Source organism: Narcine bancroftii, chromosome 3 (genome assembly GCF_036971445.1).
Source record: "Narcine bancroftii isolate sNarBan1 chromosome 3, sNarBan1.hap1, whole genome shotgun sequence".
NCBI classification, from domain to species: Eukaryota; Metazoa; Chordata; class Chondrichthyes; order Torpediniformes; family Narcinidae; genus Narcine; species Narcine bancroftii.
The window spans coordinates 311559990-311580778 of NC_091471.1; positions in this window are offsets into that span (position 1 = coordinate 311559990).

Sequence of the window (20789 nt, forward strand, 5' to 3'; positions counted from 1 at the left end):
AGGACAGGTGGAGAACAGTGGGAAACAATGAAGAACTTTGGGGAATAGTGGGAAACATTGGGAAAAATGGGAAAAAGTGCGGAACAGCGTGGATCCGTGGGGAACACTGCAGAACAATGGGGATCGGAGGGGAAGAGTGGGGAGCAGGGGGATCAATGAGGAAAAAAGAACAGATGGGGAACAGTTGGGAACAATGTTCTGCACTGTTCACCAACTGTTCCCCCACTGTTCCCCAATGTACCACAAGGTTCCCCATTGTTGACCATCAGAAGCTCATCTGTTTCCCAACTGTGCCCCACTTTTCCACACTGTTTCCCACAGTTCTCCACTGTTCACCATCCATTCCCCACTGCTCCCCAGAATTACCCACTGCTCCCCAATTGCCTCAACTGTTAACCAGTGTTCACCACTGTTCCCTACAGTTCCTTACTGTTCCCCACTTTGACTCTATGTTCTACACTATTCCCCACTTTTCCACATGTTTCCTACTGTTCCCCACAGTTCCCCACTGTTCTTCACCTGTTCCTTAATGTTTCTCCACTGTTCTTCACCTGTTCCTTAATGTTTCCCCACTGTTTCCCAGCAATTTCCCACCTGGTCCCCATGGTTCCTCACTGTTTCCCATTATACCCCCATCTCTTTTCCATCTGTTCCCCCATTCTCCACTGCTTCCCATTTTTCCCCACTGTTCCCCCTACACCCCACTGTTCTCCACTTTTCGACAGTGTCCCCCACTGTTTTTCATCTGTTCCCCTTTCCACATTGTACCCCCTGCTCCCCACTATTCCCCTCTGTTCCCCACTGCTCTGCTGTCTTCCCCTCTGTTTCCCATAGTTCAGCAGTGTTCCCACAGTTCCCGAACAGTTCCCCACCATTCTCCACTCTTCTCAACTGTTCCTCATCAGTTCTAAACTGTTTCCCACTGTTCCTCACCTGTTCCACTCCTGTTCCCCACTGTTCTGCCTGCTGTTTCCCACCAGTTCCAAACTTTTCACCACAGTTCAACATGGTTCCCAACTGTTCCCCATCCCTTCCTTTTATTCCTCAAATTTTTCCCGCTGTTGCCCTCAATACACCACTGTTCCGCAACTTCTTCCCGTGTTCCCCACTAATCCTCACTGTTCCCCACACATTTTACCACTGCTCCCAACGTTCTCCAATGTTCACCATATGTTCCCCACTACTCTCCCCTTTTACCCTCTATTCCCCACTGTTACTCATTCTTCCCCTCTGTTCCCCACTGTTCCTCCACATTTCTTCACTGTTCCCCACTGTTCTGCATCTGTTCCAACCTGTTGCCCTTCTTTCCCAATGTTCCCCACTGTTCCACATTTATCCCACTTTTCCCCACTGTTTCACATCTGTTTTCCACTTTTCCACAACTGTTCCCCACAGTTCCTGAATTTATCTCACTGTTCATCACTGTTCCCCATCTATTACCCACTGTTACACCCCTGTTCTCCACTGTTCCCCACTGTTCCACACTGTGCTCCCGGTTCCCCACTGTTCCTCATTTCCCCCAATTTTTTTTATTGTTCCCCACAGTTCTTCACTGATCCCCACTGTGCCCCAGTGTTCCACAGTGTTCAGCATTGTTCCCCACTGTTCCCCAAGGCTCCACACAGTTCCTCATCATTTCCCATTCAGCTTTCCCCTGCTCCCTACTGTTCCCATCTGTTCTGCAGTGTTCCGCTCTGTTTCCCATTGTTCTGCAGCGTTCTCCAGTGTTCACCACTGTGACTCTATGTTCCCCACAGTTCCCCACTATTCTTCACAGTTCTCCACAGTTCTTCACTCTTCCCCAATGGTTCTCCACTGTTCCTCATCGTTTCCCAGCAGTTTTCCACATGTTCCCCACAGGTCCTCACTGTTCCCCACTTTTCTCCAGCTGTTTCTGAAATGTTCCCCACAGTTCCTCATTTTTCCCACTGTACCCCACTGTTCTTAACCTGTTTCCCACTGTTCCCCTCATTTCCCAATATGTTCCACATCGTTCCCCTGTTCTCTACAGTCCGCTATCTGGTCCCCACTGCTCCCCACTATTTGACTCTGTTTCCCACTGTTCTCCACTGTTCCTCTGTGATCCCCACAGTTCCCCATCTCTTCCTTCCATTCCTCAATTTTCCCTCTGTTGCCTACAATACACCACTGTTCCCCAAGTGTTTCCACTGTTCTTCACTGTTCCCCACCTGTCACACATTTTTGACTTCTATACCCCCTGTTCTCAACTGTTCTCCACCTGCTCTCCTCTGTTACCCTCTGTTACCCACCCACTGTTACTCATTCTTCCCCTCTGTTTCCCACTGTCCCCCACAGTTCTTCACTGTTCCCCACTTTTCTCCAGCTGTTCCCGAACTGTTCACCTCTGTTCCCCACTGTTCCCTTCTGTTCCCCACTTGCCCCACGGTTCCCGACTCTTCCCCATAGATCCCAACTGTTACCCATTGTACCCCATTTCCCATTGTTCCTCATCAGATGCTCCTGTTTTCCATCTGTGCCCCACTTTTCCACACTGTTTCCCACAGTTCTCCACTGTTCACCATCTGTACCCCATTTCTCCCAAGAATTACCCAATGCTCCCCACTGTCCTCAACTGTTCCCCAGTATTCATCACTGTTCCCCACAATTTCTCACTGTGACATTATGTTCCCCACTGTCCCCCGCAGTTCTTCACTTTACCCCATTGTTCTTATGTGGTTCCCAACTGTTCCCCACCAATCCCTACAGTTCCTTATCATTTCCCATTCAGCTTTCCCCTGCTCCCTACTGTTCCCATCTGTTCTACGGTGTTCCGCTCTGTTCCCCATTGTTCTGCAGTGTTCACCACTGTGACTCTCATGTTCCTCACAGTTCCCCACTATTCTTCACAGTTTTCCAGTTCTCCACAGTTCTTCACTCTTCCCCAAAAGTTCTCCTCTGTTCCCCACCATTTCCCAGCACTTTCACACCTGTAATCCACAGTTCTCTACTGTTCCCCATCTGTTCCCCGTGCTCCATTCTGTTCCCTTATTTTCTCCACGGTTCTGCAGTGTTCCCCATCTGTTCTCCTTTCCTCATTGTTCCCCCCTGCTCCCTAATATTCCCCTCCATTCCCTATTTTTCTTCATTGTTCCCCATCTGTTCTGCATTACCAATTTTTCTCAGTGTTCCCCACTGTTCGCCATTTATCCCTCTATTTCACACCTATTCCTGACTGTTCCCCATAGTTCACCAATGTTCCCTAGCTGTTCCCCACATTTATCCAGTTACCTACTGTTCACCCCTGTTCTCCACTGTTCGCCATCTGTTCCACACTGCTCCACACGGTTCCCCTCTGTTCCTCATTATTCCCCTCTGTTTCCCATTGTCCCCCACTGTTCTTCACTGTTCCTCACTGTGCTCCACACTTCCCCAGTATACAGCATTATTCCCCACTGTTCTGAACTGTTCCTCACTGTGCTCCACACTTCCCCAGTCTACAGCATTATTCCCCACTGTTCTGAACTGTCCCCAGTGTTCTCCTCTTTTTTGCCCACAGTTCCTCACTGTTCCCCACTGTCCCAATTTCACTCACTGTTCCTCATTCTTCCCCACTGCTCCCCACTGTTCCCCAGTGATCCCCACTGTTTCCCACAGTTCTTCATTTTCACCACCATTCCTGACTGTTCCTCATTGTTCCCCATGGTTCCCTACTGTTTCCCACTGATCCCCACTGCTCGCCTCCATTCCCCACTTTTCTCCAGTTTTCACCACTGTTTCTCACAGTTACTCACTGTTACCCAATTTTTGCCACTCTTCCCCACTAATCCTCACACAGTTCCCTACTGTTATGAACTGTTCTCAACTATCCTCCAGTGTTCTACACTTTTCCACACAGTTCCTCATTGTTGCCCATACTTTCCCACTACTCCTCACTGTTCCCCAATGTTCCCCATTTCCCCCATTGTTCTTCATCCTTCCCCATGATTCAGTTCCCCATCTATTCGCGACTGCACCCCACTGTTCACCTCAGTTCCCAATCTGTTCCCCACTTTTCTGCATTCTCCTCTGTTCGCTATCTGTTCCCCACAGTTATCCACTGCTCCCCAATAATTCCCCTCAGTTCTCCACTGTTCCACAGTTTTCCCACTGTACCCCCTCTTCCTCATTGTTTCCCTGTTCCCCAAAGTTCCCCATGTGTTCCCCAACTGTTGCCCACATTTGTCCACTCTTATCCAATGTTCCACCCTTTCTCCACTCTTCATCATCTGTTCCCCACAGTTCTTCACTGTTCCACACTGTTACCAAGCTGTTCCTGAACTGTTCCCCTCTGTTCCCCATTTTTCCCACTGTTCGCCATCTGATCACCACTGTTCCCGACTATTCCCCACAGTTCTCCACTTTTCCGCTCTGTTGCCTACTGTTCCCCACAGTTCTTCACTGTTCTCCACTTCTCCACTGTTCTCCAGCTCTTCCCAAACTGTTTCCTACTGTTTGCCACTGTTCCCCACTGTGCCCCTCTCTTCCCCAATGTTCTCCACTGTTCCACAGTTCCCCAATATTCCTTACTTTTCGCTACTGTTTCCCATCTGCTTCGCACTGTTGTCCATTTTTCCTAATGTTCACCACTGTTCCCCATCTGTTCTGCACTGTTCCCCACTTTTCCCCATTGTTCCACTACTGTTCCAGACTGTTCCCCAAATTTTCCCACTTTTCTGTTTCCCATTTTACCCACTGTTCCCCTCTGTTTTCCACTGTACTGCAGTGTTCCCAATCTGTTCACCTTTCCTCATTGTTCCCCCTGCTCTCCACTATTCCCCTCTGTTCACCTCTGCTCACCAGTGGTCCACATGGATCCCCACTGCTCCCCACCGGTTACCCACTGTTCCCCAGTTGTTTTCTACCAGTTCCCCACTTTTCACCACAGTTCCCCAATTTACCCCACTGTTTCCCCATTCCCCACTGTTCACCATCTGTTCCACACTGTTCCACACTGTTCCCCCTGCTCCTCTCTGTTTTCCAGCTGTTCCCAAACTGTTCTGCACAGTTCCCCTTTGTTCCCCACTGTTCCCCTTTTTCCCCACTGGTCCCCAATTTTCCCACTGTACCCTACTGTTATTTACCTGTTCCCCAACTGTTCCCCATCAATCCCCACTGTTCACCATCTTTTCTGCACTGTTCCCCAATGATCCTCACTGCTTGCCTCCATTCCCCACTTTTCCCCAGTGTTCCCCACTGATTTTCACAGTTCCTCACTGTTACCCAATTTTGCCACTGTTCCCCACTGATCCTCAACGGTTCTCCACTGTTCTGCATTGTTACCCACTGTTCACAACTGTCCCCCAGTGTTCTACCATTTTCCACATAGTTCCTCACTGTTGCCCATCACTTCCCTCTGCTCCTCACTGTTCCCCACTTTTCCACACTGTTCCCCACTCTTTCCCATTTCCCCAATTGTTCTGCATTCTTCCCCATGTTTCCCCACTGTTGCTCATCAGTTCCCCATCTATTCGCCACCCCTCCCCACTGTTCCCTACAGCTCATAATTTTCACCACCGTTCCTCACTGTTCCACACTGTTCAACATTTTCCCCTCTGTTCTGCACTGTTATCCACTGTTATCCATATTTTCCTCACTGTTCCCCACTGATCTTCACTGTTCCCCACTGTTCTGAATCTGTTCCAAAGTGTTCACCATTTCCCCCATTGTTCTGCATTCTTCCCCATGTTTCCGCGCTGTGGCCCTTCAGTTCCCCATCTATTCGCCACCTCTCCCAACTGTTCCCCATTGATCCCTAGTTTCTCACATTCACCACCATTCCCCACTTTTTCCCAGTGTTCTTCACTGTACTCTAACAGTTCCCCAACTGTTCCACACTGTTACTAAGCAGTTCACCACCATTTCCTCTCTGTTCCCCAACTGTTTCCCACTATTCCCCATGTTATCTTCACTTGACTACTTCTGCCCACTGTTCCACACTGTTTCCCACTGTTCTCCACAGTTCTTCACTGTTCCCCACTGTCCCTCATCTGTTCCCCACCTGTTCGACACATGTTCCCCACAAGTCCCCACTGTTCTCTAGCAGTTCTCCACCATTCTCCATTGTTCCCTACTGTTCCCCATCAGCTCCCCATCTATTCCTCACCTGTTCCCCAATGTTCCCCGTGTTCCCTACTTGTTCCACACCTGATCCTCACTACTCACCAGCAGCTTCCCACCAGTTCCCGCAGTGTTCACCACTGTTCACCTCACTTCCCAATCTGTTCCCCTTTTCCCATTCTCCACTGTTTGCTATCTGTTTCCCCAGTTATCCATTGCTCCCCAATAATTCCCCTCTGTTCTCCACTGTTCCCCACCTGTTCCGCCTGTTCCTCATCTATTTGTCACTGCTCCCCACTGTTCCAAAGTGTTCCCCACTGTTTCCCATAGTTTCTCATTTTCACCAGCGTTCCTCACTTTTCCCCATTGTTCTGCATTGTTCCCCATGGTTCTGCACTGTTGCCCTTCAGTTCCCCATCTATTCGCCACTGCTCCCCACTGTTCCTCATTTTCACCACTGTTCCTTACTGTTCCTCACTCTTCCGCACTGTTCCCAATGTTTCCCCACTGTTTTTCACTGTTACTGACTGTTCCCCACTATTCACCATTTTCCTCTCTGTTCTGCAATGTTCCCCACGGTTCCACACTGTTATCCACTGTTCCCATCTTTTCCTCACTTTTACCCACTGATCCTCACACTGTTCTCCACTGTTCTGCATGGTTGCCTACTCTTCCCCACTCTCATCTGGCCCCCAGTGTTCTACCGTTTTCCACACAGTTCATCACAGTTGCCCATCTTTTCCCACTGCTCCTCACTGTTCCAAACTGTTACCCACTGTTCCTCACTGTTTCCTACTGTTCCCCATTTCCCCCATTGTTCTGCATTATTCGCCACTGCTTCCCACTATTTCCCAGTGATCCCCACAGTTCCTCACTTTCTCCACCATTCCCCACTGTTCCTCACCGTTCCCCAGAGTTCTGCGCTGTTCCCTAACACTTCCCCAACTGTTCCCCACTCTTTCTCAGCAATTCCTTACCATTGCTGCACTGTTCCCCACTATACTCCACTATTCCCCACCTGTTTACCCTCACTTGCCTACTTCTGCCCACTTTTTCCCACTGTTCTCCACAATTCTTCACTGTTCCCCACTGTTTGCCACTGTCCCTAACTTGTTTCACAAATGTTCCCCCCTGTTCCCCCAATGTTCCCCACAGTTGCACATGATTCCACAGTATTTTCCCACCTTTACCCCACTGTCTCCACAACACACTGTTCCCTACTTTTCCCAATGGTTCCAAAGTTCCCCATCAATTCCATAACCATTCCCCATCTGTTCCCCCATTATCCACAGTTTCCCATCTGTTCTCAACTGTTTTCCAGCTGTTCCCAAATTGTTCCCCACTGTTCTCCAGCTGTTCCCCACTGTTACTCATCTGGTTCCCATTTTCCGTACTGTTCCCTACTGTTCAACAAATGGTCCCCACTGTTCCGTACCAATCCCAATTGTTTCCCAGCAGTTTCCCACCTGTTACCCACAGTTCCCAACTGTTACCCACCAATCCCAACTTTCTCCCAGCTGTTTCCCACCTGTTACCCATGGTTCCCCACTGTTTCCCACCTGTTCCCCTGCTTCCCTTTGTTCCCTTTTGTTCCCCTCTGTTCTTCAGTGTTCCCCACTGTTCCCCTAATTGTTCTACCCTGCTCCCCAATATTCCCCTTCATTCCTCATTATGCCGCAGTGTTCCCCACAGTTCCTCAGTCTTCCCTACTTTTCCCCACTGTTCCTCACTGTTCCTCACAGTTCTTCATATCTTGTGCCCTGTTGCCCATTTCCCCAATGTTCCCCACTAATCCCAATTTATCCCACTGTTTCCCACTGTTCCACACCTGTTCCTGATTTTTTTCCACCTGTTCCCCACATTTACCCACTGTTAACCCCCCTGTTCTCCACTGTTCCCCACCTGTTCCCCACATTTACCCACTGTTAACCCCCCTGTTCTCCACTGTTCCCCACATTTACCCACTGTTAACCCCCCTGTTCTCCACTGTTCGCCACCTGGTCTCCACTCCTCCTCATTGTGCCCATCTGTTCTCCAGAGTTTTCACTGTACCCCACTGTTCCACAGGGTTCAGCATTGTCCTCCACTGTTCCCCATGGGTCCACTCTCTTCCCCAACTCTTCCCAATCAGCTTCCCATGGTTCCCCATCAGTTCCCCCTGCTCCCTACTGTTCCCTCTCTCATCTCTTCGGCAGGGTTCTGCATCTGTTCCACTTCTGTTCTGACCTGTTGCCCATTTCCCTCAATATTCCCCTCTATTCCCCATCTGTTCCCCATATATCCTACTGTTCTCCACTGTTCCACACCTGTTCTCCACTGTTCCACAACTGTTCCCGATTTTTCCCTATGTTCCCCACTGCTCCCCAACTATTCCCCACTGCTCCCCAACTATTCCCCACATTTACTCAATGTCAATCCCCCCTGTTCTCCAATGTTCACCACCTGTTCTACACTGCTCCCCACTATGCCCCCTGTTCCCCGTCAGTTCCCCATCTGTATCCCCTGCTCCCTACTGTTCCCCTGTTCTTATCTGTTCTGCAATGTTCTCCATTGTTCCCTTTCCTCATTGTTCCCCCTGCTCCCCAATATTCCCCTCCGTTCCCCATTATTATGCCATTTCCCCACAGTTCCACGCTGTTCCCTACTTTTCCCCACTGTTCTGCATCTGTTCCAAACTGTTGCCCATTTTCCCCAATGTTTCCCACTGTTCCCCATCAGTTCCCCACTTTTCCCAATTTATTCCACTGATCCCCACTGTTCTTCACTGTACCCCTCGGTGCCCACCTCTTCCACCGCGTTCAGCATGGTTCCCAACTGTTCCCCATGGGTCCACACTATTCCCCATCAGTTCCCAATCTGCCTCATACTGTTCCCCATCTGTTCGCCCTGCTCCCAACTGTTCCCCTCTGTTCTCCACTGTTCTGCAGTGTTCCTCACTGATACCCAGCTGTTCCCCACATTTGTCCTGTTGCCTACTGTTCACCCCTGTTCTCCATCTGTTCCACACTGCTCCCCACTGTTCCCCATCAGTTCCCAAACTGTTCCCCATATTTCTCCTCTGTTACCCACTGTTCCCCCGTTTTCCACTGTTCCCCATCTGTTCCACACTGTTGCCCATTTTTAGCAATGTTCCCCACTCTTCCCTATCAGTCGCCACGGTTCCCCACTTTTCCACATATTCCCCATCTGACCTTCACTGTTCCCCACCCATTCGACACATGTTCCCCAGCAGTTCTCCACTATTTCTCCACTGATCCCCACAGTTCCACATCAGTTCCCCATCTCTTCTAAACTGTTTCCCACTGTCCCTCACCTTTTCCCCACTGTACTCCACCTGCTCTTCACTGTTCTTTACTTTTCCCCACTGTTCCTCATCTGTTCCGCATTGTTCCAATCTGCTCGCACTCTTACCCATTTTTCCTAATGTTCACCACTGTTCCCCATCTGTTCTGCACTGTTGCCCAATTTTTGGATAGCTCCCCCTGTTCCCCATCTATTCCCCACCTTCGTCAGCAGTTATTGAACATTTCTCCACTATACTTCACCTGTTCCCCACTGTTTCCAGCTGTTTCCCAACAGTTACCCACTTTTCACCACTGTTCTCCATCTGTTCTCCACTGTTGCCCAAATTTTGGATTTCACCCTATCTTTCCTATCTGTTGCCCATGGTTCCCCAGCTGCTTCCCATCAGTTACCACTTTTCACCACTGTTCCCCCATTCTCCACTGTTCACCATCTTTTTCACACTCTCCCCCCTGTTCCACAAAAAAATTGTTCCCCATTTTCCCCACTGTTCCCTACTGTTCCAAACTGTTCCCCAGAGTTCATCACTGTACCCAATGTTCTTCACCTGTTCCCCACTCTTCCCAACCAATCCCAACTGTTTTCCAGCAGTTTCTCACCTGTTCCCCACTGTTCTCCAGCTTTTCCCGAACTGTTCATCACTGTTCTCCAGCTGTTCCCTAACTGTACTGCATTTATTACACAGTTCCCCATGTTTCACATTTGTTCTCCACTGTTCCACAACTGTTCCCCACTGTTCCCTACATTTCCCCACTGTTCCCCACTAATACCAATTGCTTCCGAGCAGTTTCCCACCTGTTACCACGGTTCCCCACTGTTCCCCATCTGTTCCTCACTGTTCCCAACCTGTTTGACTCATGTTCCCCAGCAGTTTCCCACCATTTCTGCACTGTTCCCCACTGTTCCCCAGCTGTTTCCCACCAGTTCCAAACTTTTCACCACTGTTCCCCATGGTTCCCCACTGTTCACCTCATTTCCCAATCTGTTCCCCACTTTTCCCCACTGCTTCCCATTCTCCACTGTTCATAATCTGTTCCCCACAGTTCTCTGTTTCCCACTGTTCCACTGTTTTCCAGCTGTTCCCCATTTTTCCCATTGTTCCCTACTGTCCCAGATCTGTTCCCCACAGTTCATCACTGTACCCCACTGTTCTTCACCTGTTCCCCAACAGTTTCCTACTCCTCTTCACCAATCCCAACTGTTTCCCAGCAGTTTCCCACCTGTTCCCCATGGTTCCACAATGTTCCTCATCTGTTCTTTAGCTGTTCTCAAACTGCTCCCCACTGTTCTCTAGTTGTTCCTGAATTGTTCTCCACTGTTCTCCACTGCTTCCCAATTGCCTCAACTGTTACCCAGTGTTCACCTCTGTTCCCCACATTTCATCACTGTTCCCCACTTTGACTTTATGTTCCACACTGTTCCCACTATTCCCCATTTTTCCACATGTTCCCCACTGTTCCCCACACTTTGACACTGTTCTTCACCTGTTCCCCACTGTTGCCCACCAAACCCCACTGCTTCCCAGCAATTTCCCACCTGGTCCCCATGGTTCCTCATTGTTCCCCATCACTCCTCCATCTCTTTCCCATCTGTTCCCCCATTCTCCACTGCTCCCCATTTGTTCCCCACTATTCCCCCTACACCCCACTTTTCTCCACTTGTTGACAGTGTTCCTCATTGTTCTCCATCTTTTCCCCTTTCCACATTTTACTGCCTGTTTCTCACTATTCCCCTCTGTTCCTGTCTGTTCCCCAGCATTTTTCCACTGTTCCCCACTGTTCCTCATCAGTTCCCCATCTGTTCTAAACTGTTTCTCACAGTTCCTCACCTGTTCCTCACTGTTCCTTCCATTCCTCAAATCTATTTTACAACTGTTACCCACTGGTCCCGAGTGTCCCCCACTTTTCACCACTTTCCCACTGTCCCTTACCTTTTCCCCACTGTTCCCGATGGTTCCCCACCTGTTCCACACCTGTTTCCCACTGTTCCCCAGCTGTTTCCCACTGTTCCCCAGCTGTTTCCCACTGTTCCCCAGCTGTTTCCCACTGTTCCCCAGCTGTTTCCACCAGCTTAGTGTCATCTGCAAATTTGGAGTTATTACATCTAATCCCCTCATCCAGATCATTAATGTAAATTGTGAACAGCTGGGGTCCCAGTACAGATCCCTGTGGCACCCCACTGGTCACCGCATGCCACTCAGAAAATGAGCCATTTATCCCAACTCTCTGTCTTCTAACTGCCAGCCAGTTCTCAATCCACATCAATACTTTGCCCCCAATCCCATGAGCTTTGATTTTGTAAGCCAGTTGTTTATGCAGGACCTTATCGAAGGCCTTTTGGAAGTCCAGTTACACCACATCCACTGGCTCTCCCCCATTTATTTTACCTGTCACCATCTCAAAGAATTCCAATAGATTTGTCAAGCATGATTTACCTTTTGTAAATCCATGTTGACTCCGTCTGATCACTTCTCTGCTAGTCATATGCTCCGCTATTACATCCTTAATTATGGATTCCATCATTTTGCCAACTACTGATGTAAGGCTCACCGGCCTATAATTCCCCGCTTTTTCTCTACCCCCCTTTATAAATAGTGGGGTAACATTAGCTACCCTCAAATCCATGGGTCCTGATGATGAGTCTATCGAGTTCTGGAAAATAATTCTTAAATTCTTAATTCCCCAACTGTCCCCCACTCTTCCCCACCAATCCCAACTGTTTTCCAGCAGATTACCACCTGTTCCCCATCTATTACCCACTGTTCCCCACTATTCTCCTGCTATTCCTGAACTGTTCCATACCATTCTCCAGCTCTTCCCAAACTGTTCCCCATTTATCCCATTGTTCCCCACTTGTTCTGCTATGTTGCCCATTTTCCTAATGGTCACCACTGTTCCCCGCTGTTGCACAATTTTAGCAATTTTCTGATTCTTCCCTATCAGTTCCCCACTGTTCCACAAATGTTCCCCACAGTTTCCCACTTTTCCCCTCTGTTTCCCACTGTTCCGCATCTGTTTCCCACTGCTGCACACCTGTTCTCCACTGTTCCACAACAGTTCCCCATGGTTTCTTACTGTTCCACACTGATCCCCAACAATCCCAACTGTTTCCCAGCAGTTTCCCAACTGTTACCCATGGTTGCATAACCGTTCCCCATCTGTTGCTCACTGTTCGACACATGTTCCCCAGAAGTTTCCCACCATTTCTGCACTGTTCCCCTCTGATCCCCACAGTTCCACATCTGTTCTAAACTGTTTCACACTGTTCCTCACCTTTTCCCCATCTGTTCCCCACTGTTCCCCATCTGTTTGTCACTGTTCCCGACCTGTTCGACTCATGTTTCCCAGCAGTTGTCCACCATTTCCCCAAAGTTCCCCACTGATCCCCAGAGTTCCACATCAGTTCTGCACCTGTTCTAAACTGTTTCCCACTATCCCTCACCTTTTCCCCACTGTTCCCCACCTGTTCACCACTGTTCCCCAGCAGTTTCCTACCATCTCCCCACTTTTCCCCAACGTACCCCCATTCTCCATTGTTCACCATCTGTTCCATTCTGTTCTCCCTGCTCCCCATAGTTCCCCACATTTCCTGCAGTTCACCTTTTTTCCCACTGTACTGTATTGTTTTCCAACTGTTCCCCAACTGTATCCTACTCTTCCCCACCAATCCCAACTGTTTCCCAGCATTTTCCTACCTGTTCCACATGTTTCCCCATCAGCTCCCCATCTGTTTCCCTCTGTTCTCCAGCTGTTCCCAAACTGTTCCACAGTGTTCTCCAGCTGTTCCAGAACTGTTTCCCATCTGTTCGCCGCTCTTCCCCATTTTTCCTACTGTTCCCTTCTCTGCCACATCTGTTCCCCACTGTTTCCCCACAGTCCTTCACTGTACCCCACTGTTATTCACCTGTTCCCCAACTTTTCCCCACTGTTCCCCATGAATCCTAACTTTCTCCCAGCAGATTCCCACCTGTTACACATGATTCCCCACTGTTTCCTATCAGTACCCCCTGCTCCCTTTTGTTCCACTTTGTTCTGAAGTATTCCCCACTCTTTCCCATCTCTTCCCCTTCCACCTTTGGTCCACCCTGCTCCCCAATATTCCCCTCTTCCCCATTTTCCTGGAGTGTTTCCCACGGTTCCACACTGTTCCCTACTTTTCCCCACTCTTGATCACTGTTCCACACTGTTTCTCATTGTTTCACACCTTTTCTCCACTGTTCCACATCTGTTCTGCACTTATATTTCCCCACATTTCCACTCTGTTCCCCACTGTTCCCCATTTAACCCACTGTTCCCCTCTGTTCTCTACTGTTCTCCACTGTTACCCACTGTAACACATCTGTTTAACTTTCCTCATTATTTCCAACCTGCTCCCCAATATTCGCCTCCATTCCCCATTTTCCTGCACTATTCCCCATGGTCCACACTGATCTGCATCTGCTCCGCCCTGTTGCCTATTTTCCCCAATGTTACCCACTATTCCCCAGCTGTTCTCCAATGTTCCCCATTTATTCCACTGTTCCCCACTGTTTTGCACCTGTTCTCCACTGTTCCACAACTGTTCCCCACTGTTCCCCATTTTTTCCACACTGTTGCCCATTTTTTCCTAATGTTCACCAATGTTCCTGCACTGTTGCACAATTTTCACAATATTCCCCACTATCCTCTATCAGTTCCCACGGTTCCACAACAGTTCCTCACTGTTCCATACAGTTCCTCACTTTTCCCCTCTGTTCCCCACTGATCCCCATTTAACCCACTGTTCCCCTCTGTTCTCCACTGTTCTTCAGTTTTCCCCATTGTTCCCCATCTGTTGAACATTCCTCATTGTTTCCCTCTCTTCCCCAATGTTCCCCAGGTGTTCCCCAACTGTTCCCCACTGTTACCCTTTGTTCCCCACTGTTCCCCATTTTTCCTACTGTTCCCTACTCTTTCACATGTGTTCCCCACTGTTACCCACAGTTCTTCACTGAACCCCACTGTTCTTCACCTCTTCCCCAACTTTTCCCCACTGTTCCCCACCAATCTCAACTTTCTCATAGCAGTTTCCCACCTGTTACCCATGGTTCCCCACTTTTCCCCTCTGTTCTGCAGTGTTCCCCACTCTTTCCCATCTTGTCCAGCTTTCCTCATTGATCCACCCTGTCCCCCAATATTCCCCTGTTCCCAATTTTTCTGCAGTGTTCCCCACTGTTCACTACTTTTCCCCATGTTTGATTGCTGTTCCCCACTGTTCCCCATCTGTTCTGCACACTTGCCCAATTTTTCCCATGTTCCCCAATCTTCCCTAATCAGTTGCACACTGTTCCACAACAGTTCCTCACTGTTCCATACAGTTCCCCACTTTTCCCCTCTGTTCCCCACTGATCCCCACTTTTACCCACTGTTCCCCACTGTTCTCCTCTGCTCTGCAGTGTTCCCCATTGTTCCCCATCTGTTTAACATTCCTCATTGTTTCCCTCCTGCTTCCCATTATTCCCTCCATTCCCAATTATTCTGCAGTGTTCCCCACAGTTCCCCAATTTTCCCCTGTGTTCCACCCTGTTCCCCATTTATCCCACAGTTTCTCATTGTTTCACACCTGTTCTCCACTGCTCCACACCTGTTACCCACTGTTTCTTACTTATCCCCACTGTTCCCCATCTGTTCTTTACTTTTCCCCACTTTTCCCCATTTGGTCCGCACTGTTGCCAATTTTTGCAATGTTCCCCACTCTTCCCTATAAGTTCCCGACAGTTCCTCACTGTTCCCCATCTGTTCCCCACTATTCCCCATATATTCTTACTGTTTCCCACCTGTTCAACACATGTCCCCAGCAGTTCTCCACCATTTCTCCACTGTGACCCACTGTTCCCCATCAGCTTAACATTCCTCAGTGTTTTCCCCTTCCTCTCCAATTCCCCTCCATTCCCCATTATTCTGCAGTTTTCCCCACGGTTCCACACTGTTCCCTACTTTTCCCCACTGATCCTCATCTGTTCTGCCCTGTTGCCCAATGTTCCCCACAGTTCCCTATTTATACCACAGTTTCCCACTGTTTCACACCTGTTCTTATCTGTTCCCCAATGTTCCTTACTTATCCCCACTATTCCCCATCTGTTCCACACTTTTACCCATTTTTCCTAAAGTTCTCCAGTTCCACATCTCTTCTGCATTGTTGCCCAATTTTAGCAATTTTCCCATTCTTCTCTATCAGTTCCCCACTGTTCCGCAACTGTTCTCCACAGTTCCCCACTTTCCGCCCTTTTGCCCATTTTCCCCAATGTTTATCACTGTTCCCCATCTGTTCCCCTCTGTTCCCCATTTATCTCACTGTTCCCCACTGTTTCACACCTGTTCTCCATTGTTCCGCAACTGTTCCCCACTGTTCCTGACATTTCTCCACTGTTGCCCACCAATCCCAACTGAGTCCCAGCAGTTTCCCAACTGTTCCCCATGGTTCCCCACTGTTCCCCATCAGTTCCCCATCTGTTACCCCCTGTTCTCCAGCTCTTCCCAAACTGTTTCAAACTGTTTTCCAGCTGTTCCCCATCAATTCGCCACTGTTCCCCTTTGTTCCCCACTGATGCCCACTGTTCTTCACCTGTTCCCCAACTTTTCCCCACTGTTCCCCACCAATCACAACTTTCTCTCAGCAGTTTCCCACCTGTCTCCCGAGGTTCCCCACTGTTTCCCCTCAGTTTGCCAACTGTTGCCCCTGCTCCCTTTTGTTCCCCTCTGTTCTGAGTATTCCCCACTCTTTTCCATCTGTTCCCCTTTCCCCATAGATCCACCCTGCTCCCCAATATTCCCCTGTTCCCCATGTTTCTGTAGTGTTCCCCATGGTTCCACACTGTTCCCTACTTTTCCCCACTCTTGATCACTGTTCCACACTGTTCCCCACTGTTCCACATCTGTTCCCCATTTTACCCACTGTTCCCCTCTGTTCTCCACTGTTCAGCAGTGGTCCCCACGGATCCCCACTGTTCCCCATCTGTTCCTTACTGTTCTCCACCTGTTCGACACATGTTCCCAGCAATTCCCCACCATTTCTCCACTGTTCCTCACTGATCCCCACAGATTCACATCAGTTTCCCTTCTGCTCTAAACTGTTTCCCACTGTGCCTCACCTTTTCCCCACTGTTCCCCACCTTTTCCACGCCAGTTTCCCTGTTGTAAACACTGTTCCCTATAGTTCCCCACTGTTCACCTCATTGCCCATACTGTTCCCCACGTTTCACCACTGTTCCCCCATTCTCCACTCTTCACCATCTGTTCCACACTGTTCCCCCTGCTCCCCACTGTTCCCAAACTGTTCCACACAGATTCCCTTTGTTCCCCACAGTTCTCCTTTGTTCCCCACTGGTCCCCATTTTCCCCACTGTATCCCACTGTTCTTCACCTCTTCCCCAACAGTTCCCCACTCTTCCCCACCAATTCCAACTTTCCCAGCAGTTTCCCACTGTGCCCCACAGTTCTTCACTGTTCTTCACTTTTCTCCAGCGGATCCCCAACGATTCCACTGTTGACCACCGTTCTCCTCTGTTCCCCAGTATTTCCCTCTGTTCCCCAATGTCCCCAATTTCTCCCACTTTTTCCTACTGTTGCACATTGATTCCCCAATGTTCCTGACTGTTCCCCACAGATCCCAACTGTTAACCATTGTACCCCAGTTTCCCATTGTTGCCCATCAGATGCTCCTCTGATCCCCATCTGTTACCAACTGATCCCAGAATTACCCACTGCTCGCCACTGTCCTCAACTGTTCCCCAGTATTCTCCACTGTTCCTCACTGTTCCCCACTGCTCCCCACTATTCACCTCTGTTCCCCACAGATTTGCAGTGATTTCCATGGTTCCCATTATTCCCTATCTGTTCTTCACTGTTCTCCATCTGTTTGACACATGTTCCCCACAAGTCCCCACTGTTCCCCACCATTTCTCCACTGTTCCCTACTTTTTTTCCCATGTTCCCCCTCTATTCCTCACCTGTTTCCTAGATTTTCCACACTTGTTCCTCACTAGACAACAGCAGTTCCCCACTGTTCACCTCAGTTCCCAATCTGTTCCCCACATTTCCCCATTCTCCACTGTTTGCTATCTGTTCCCCAGTTATCCTCTGATCCCCAATAATTCCCCTCTTTTCTCCACTGTTCTGCAGTGTTCCCCAATGTTCCCTATCATTTCCCCACTTTTGTCCACTGTTACCCAATGTTCCACCTGTTCTCCACTGTTCCCCATCTGATCCCCTTTCCTCATTGTTTGCCCCTGCTCCCCACTATTCCCCTCTGTTCCCCATTGATCTGCAGTGTTTTCCACGGTTCCCCAGTGTTCCCCATCTGTTCTGTACTGTTCCCCATCTGTTTGACACATGTTCCCCACAAGTCCCCACTGTTCTCCAGCAGTTTCCCACATGTTCCCCACTTTTCCCCCATCTGTTATACACCTGCTCCCCACAGTTCCCCACTATTACACATGGTTCCACAGTATTTTCTCACCTTTACCCCACTGTTCTCCATAACACACTCTTCCCCACTTTTCTCTGATTCCCACCTTTCCCCATCTGTTCCCTAACTGTTCCCCTCTGTTCCCCAATGTTCCCCATTTCTCCTACTTTTCCCTCCTGTTCCACATCTGTTCCCCACAGATCCCCACTGTTACCCACTGTACCCCATGTTTCCATTATTGACCATCTGTGCTCCAATTTTCACACTGATCTGCATCTGTTCCGCCCTGTGCTCCAATTTTCCACACTGTTTCCTACACTTCTCCACTGATCACCATCTGTCCCCTACTGATCTCCAGAATTACCCACTGGTCTTCACTGTCCTCAACTCTTTGCCAGTGTTCCTCACTGTTCCCCATCTGTTTCCACCTGCTCCCCACTATTTCTCTCTGTTCCCCACAGTTCTGCAGTGTTCTCCACTGTTCCCCATCTGTTCCTGCTTCCTCATTGTTTGCCCCTGCTCCCCACTATTCCCCTCTGTTTGTCTCTGCTCTGCAGTGTTCTCCATGGTTCCCCAATTTTCACCATCTGTTCCTCACTCTTCCCCACCTGTTGGACACATGTTCCCCACAAGTCCCCACTGTTCACCTCAGTTCTCAATTTGTTCCACACTTTTCCCCAAGCTCCACTGTTCACTATCTGTTCCCAACAATTTTCCACTGTTCCCAATATTCCCCTCTGTTCTCCACTGTTCTGCAGTGTTCCCCACTGTTCCCCATCAGTTCTCCCCTTTCCTCATTGTTCCCTAATGTTCCCCAGGTGTTTCTTAACTGTTCCCCACTTTTGTCCACTCTTACCCAATGCTCTCCACTTTCTCCACTGTTCGCCATCTGTTCCACACTGCTCCCCACAGTTCTTCACTGTTCCCCACTGTGCACCACTGTTCCAGTGTTCATCATTGTTGCCCACAGTTCCCCATTGGTCCACACTGTTCACCTCATTTCCTAATCTGTTCCCCACTTTCCCCCATTCTCCACTGTTCACCATCTGTTCCCCCCTGGTCCCCACTATTCCCCTCTGTTCCCCACTCCTCTGCAGTGTTCATCACCATTCCTCAGTGTTCCCCATATGTTCCTCACTGTTCCCCATCTGTTTGTCACATGTTACCCACAAGTCCCCACTGTTGCCGAGCAGCATCCCACCCATTCCCCCAGTTTTCCCCAAATTTCCTCACTGTTCCTCACCTGTTACACACCTGCTTCCTAGAGTTCCCCACTATTGCACATGGTTCCACAGTATTACCTCATCTTTACCCCACTGTTCTCCACAATGCACTGTTCCCACTTTTCCCAATGTTTTCCACCATTCCCCATCAGTTTCCTAACTGTTCCCCATTGTTCCCAACTCTTCCTCATTGTTCCCACTCTTCCCCACATTTCCTCACTTTTCCCCACTGTTCCGCTATTCTCCACTATTCCCAATCTCTTCCCCACTGTTGCCCCCTGCTCCCCACTATTCCTCTCTGTTCGCCATGGTTCTGCAGTGTTCTCCACTGTTCCCCATCTGATCCCCTTTGCTCATTGTTTGCCCCTGCTCCCCACTAATCCCCTCTGTTCCCCACTGCTCTGCAGTGTTCTCCACAGTTCCCCAGTTTTCCCCATCTGTTCCTCGCTGTTCCCCACCTGTTCGACCCATGTTCCACACGTCCACACTGTTCCGCAGCAGTCCCCCACCATTTCTCCACTGTTCCCTACTGTTCCCCATCAGTCACCATCAATTCCTTACCTATTTCCCATCTGTTCCCCACTTGTTCCACACCTGATCCTCACTATTCACTAGTTGTTTCCCACCAGTTCCCCACTGTTCACCTCAGTTCCCCCGTGTTCCCCACTTTTCCCCATTCTCCACTGTTCACTATTTGTTCCTGACTGGTCCCCATCTGTTCAAAACATGTTCCCCAGCAGTCCCCACCATTTCTCTACTGTTTCCTATTGTTCCCTATCAGTTCACCATCTATTCCTCACCTGTACCTCACTTGTTCCATACCTGATCCTCACTATTCACCTGCAGTTTCCCTGCAGTTCCCCAGAGTTCACCTCAGTTCCCAAACTGTTCCCCATTCTCCACTGTTTGCCATCTGTTCCCCTCAGTTCTTCACTGTACCCCACTGTTTTCACCTGTTCTCCAACTGTTCCCCACTGTTCCCCACCAATCCTGACTTTCTCCCAGCCGTTTCCCACCTGTTACCTACGGTTCTCCACTGTTTCACATCAGTTCCCTATCTGATCCCCCTGCTCCCTTTTGTTCCCCTCTGTTCTAAAGTGTTCCCCACTCTTTCCCATCTGTTCCCCTTTCCTCATTGTTCCAGCTGCTCCCCATTATTCCCCTGTTCTCCATTTGTCTGCTGTGTTCTCCACTGTTCCACAACTGTTCCCCACTCTCTGTTCTGCACTGTTGCCCAATTTTCCCAATGTTGCCTAATCAGTTCCCCACTGTTCCCCACCATTTCCTAGCAGTTTTGCACCTGGTCCACATGGGTCTTTACTGTTCCCCATAACTACACCATCTCTTTTCCATCTGTTCCACACCGTTCCCCCTGTTCCCCACTGTTCCCCTCTGTTTTCCAGCTGTCCCCGAACTGTTCCCCACTGTTCCCCTTTGTTCCCCAATTTTCCCCATTGTACCCTACTGTTCCACATCTGTTCCCCACAGTTCTTCACCTGTTCTCCAACTGTTTCCCACTGTTCCCCACCAATCCCAACTGCTTCCTAGCAGTTTCCGACCTTTTCCCCACGGTTCCCCACTGTTCCCCATCAGTTCCCCATTGTTCCCCCTGCTCCCTTTAGTTCCCCTCTGTTCTCATCTCTCCTTCAGTGTTCCCCACTGTTCCCCTTTCCTCATTGTTCCCCCTGCTCCCCAATATTCCCCTCCGTTGCCCATTGTTCTGCAGTGTACCCCACTGTTCCATACTCTTCCCCATCTGTTCCACACTGTTTCCCATTTTTC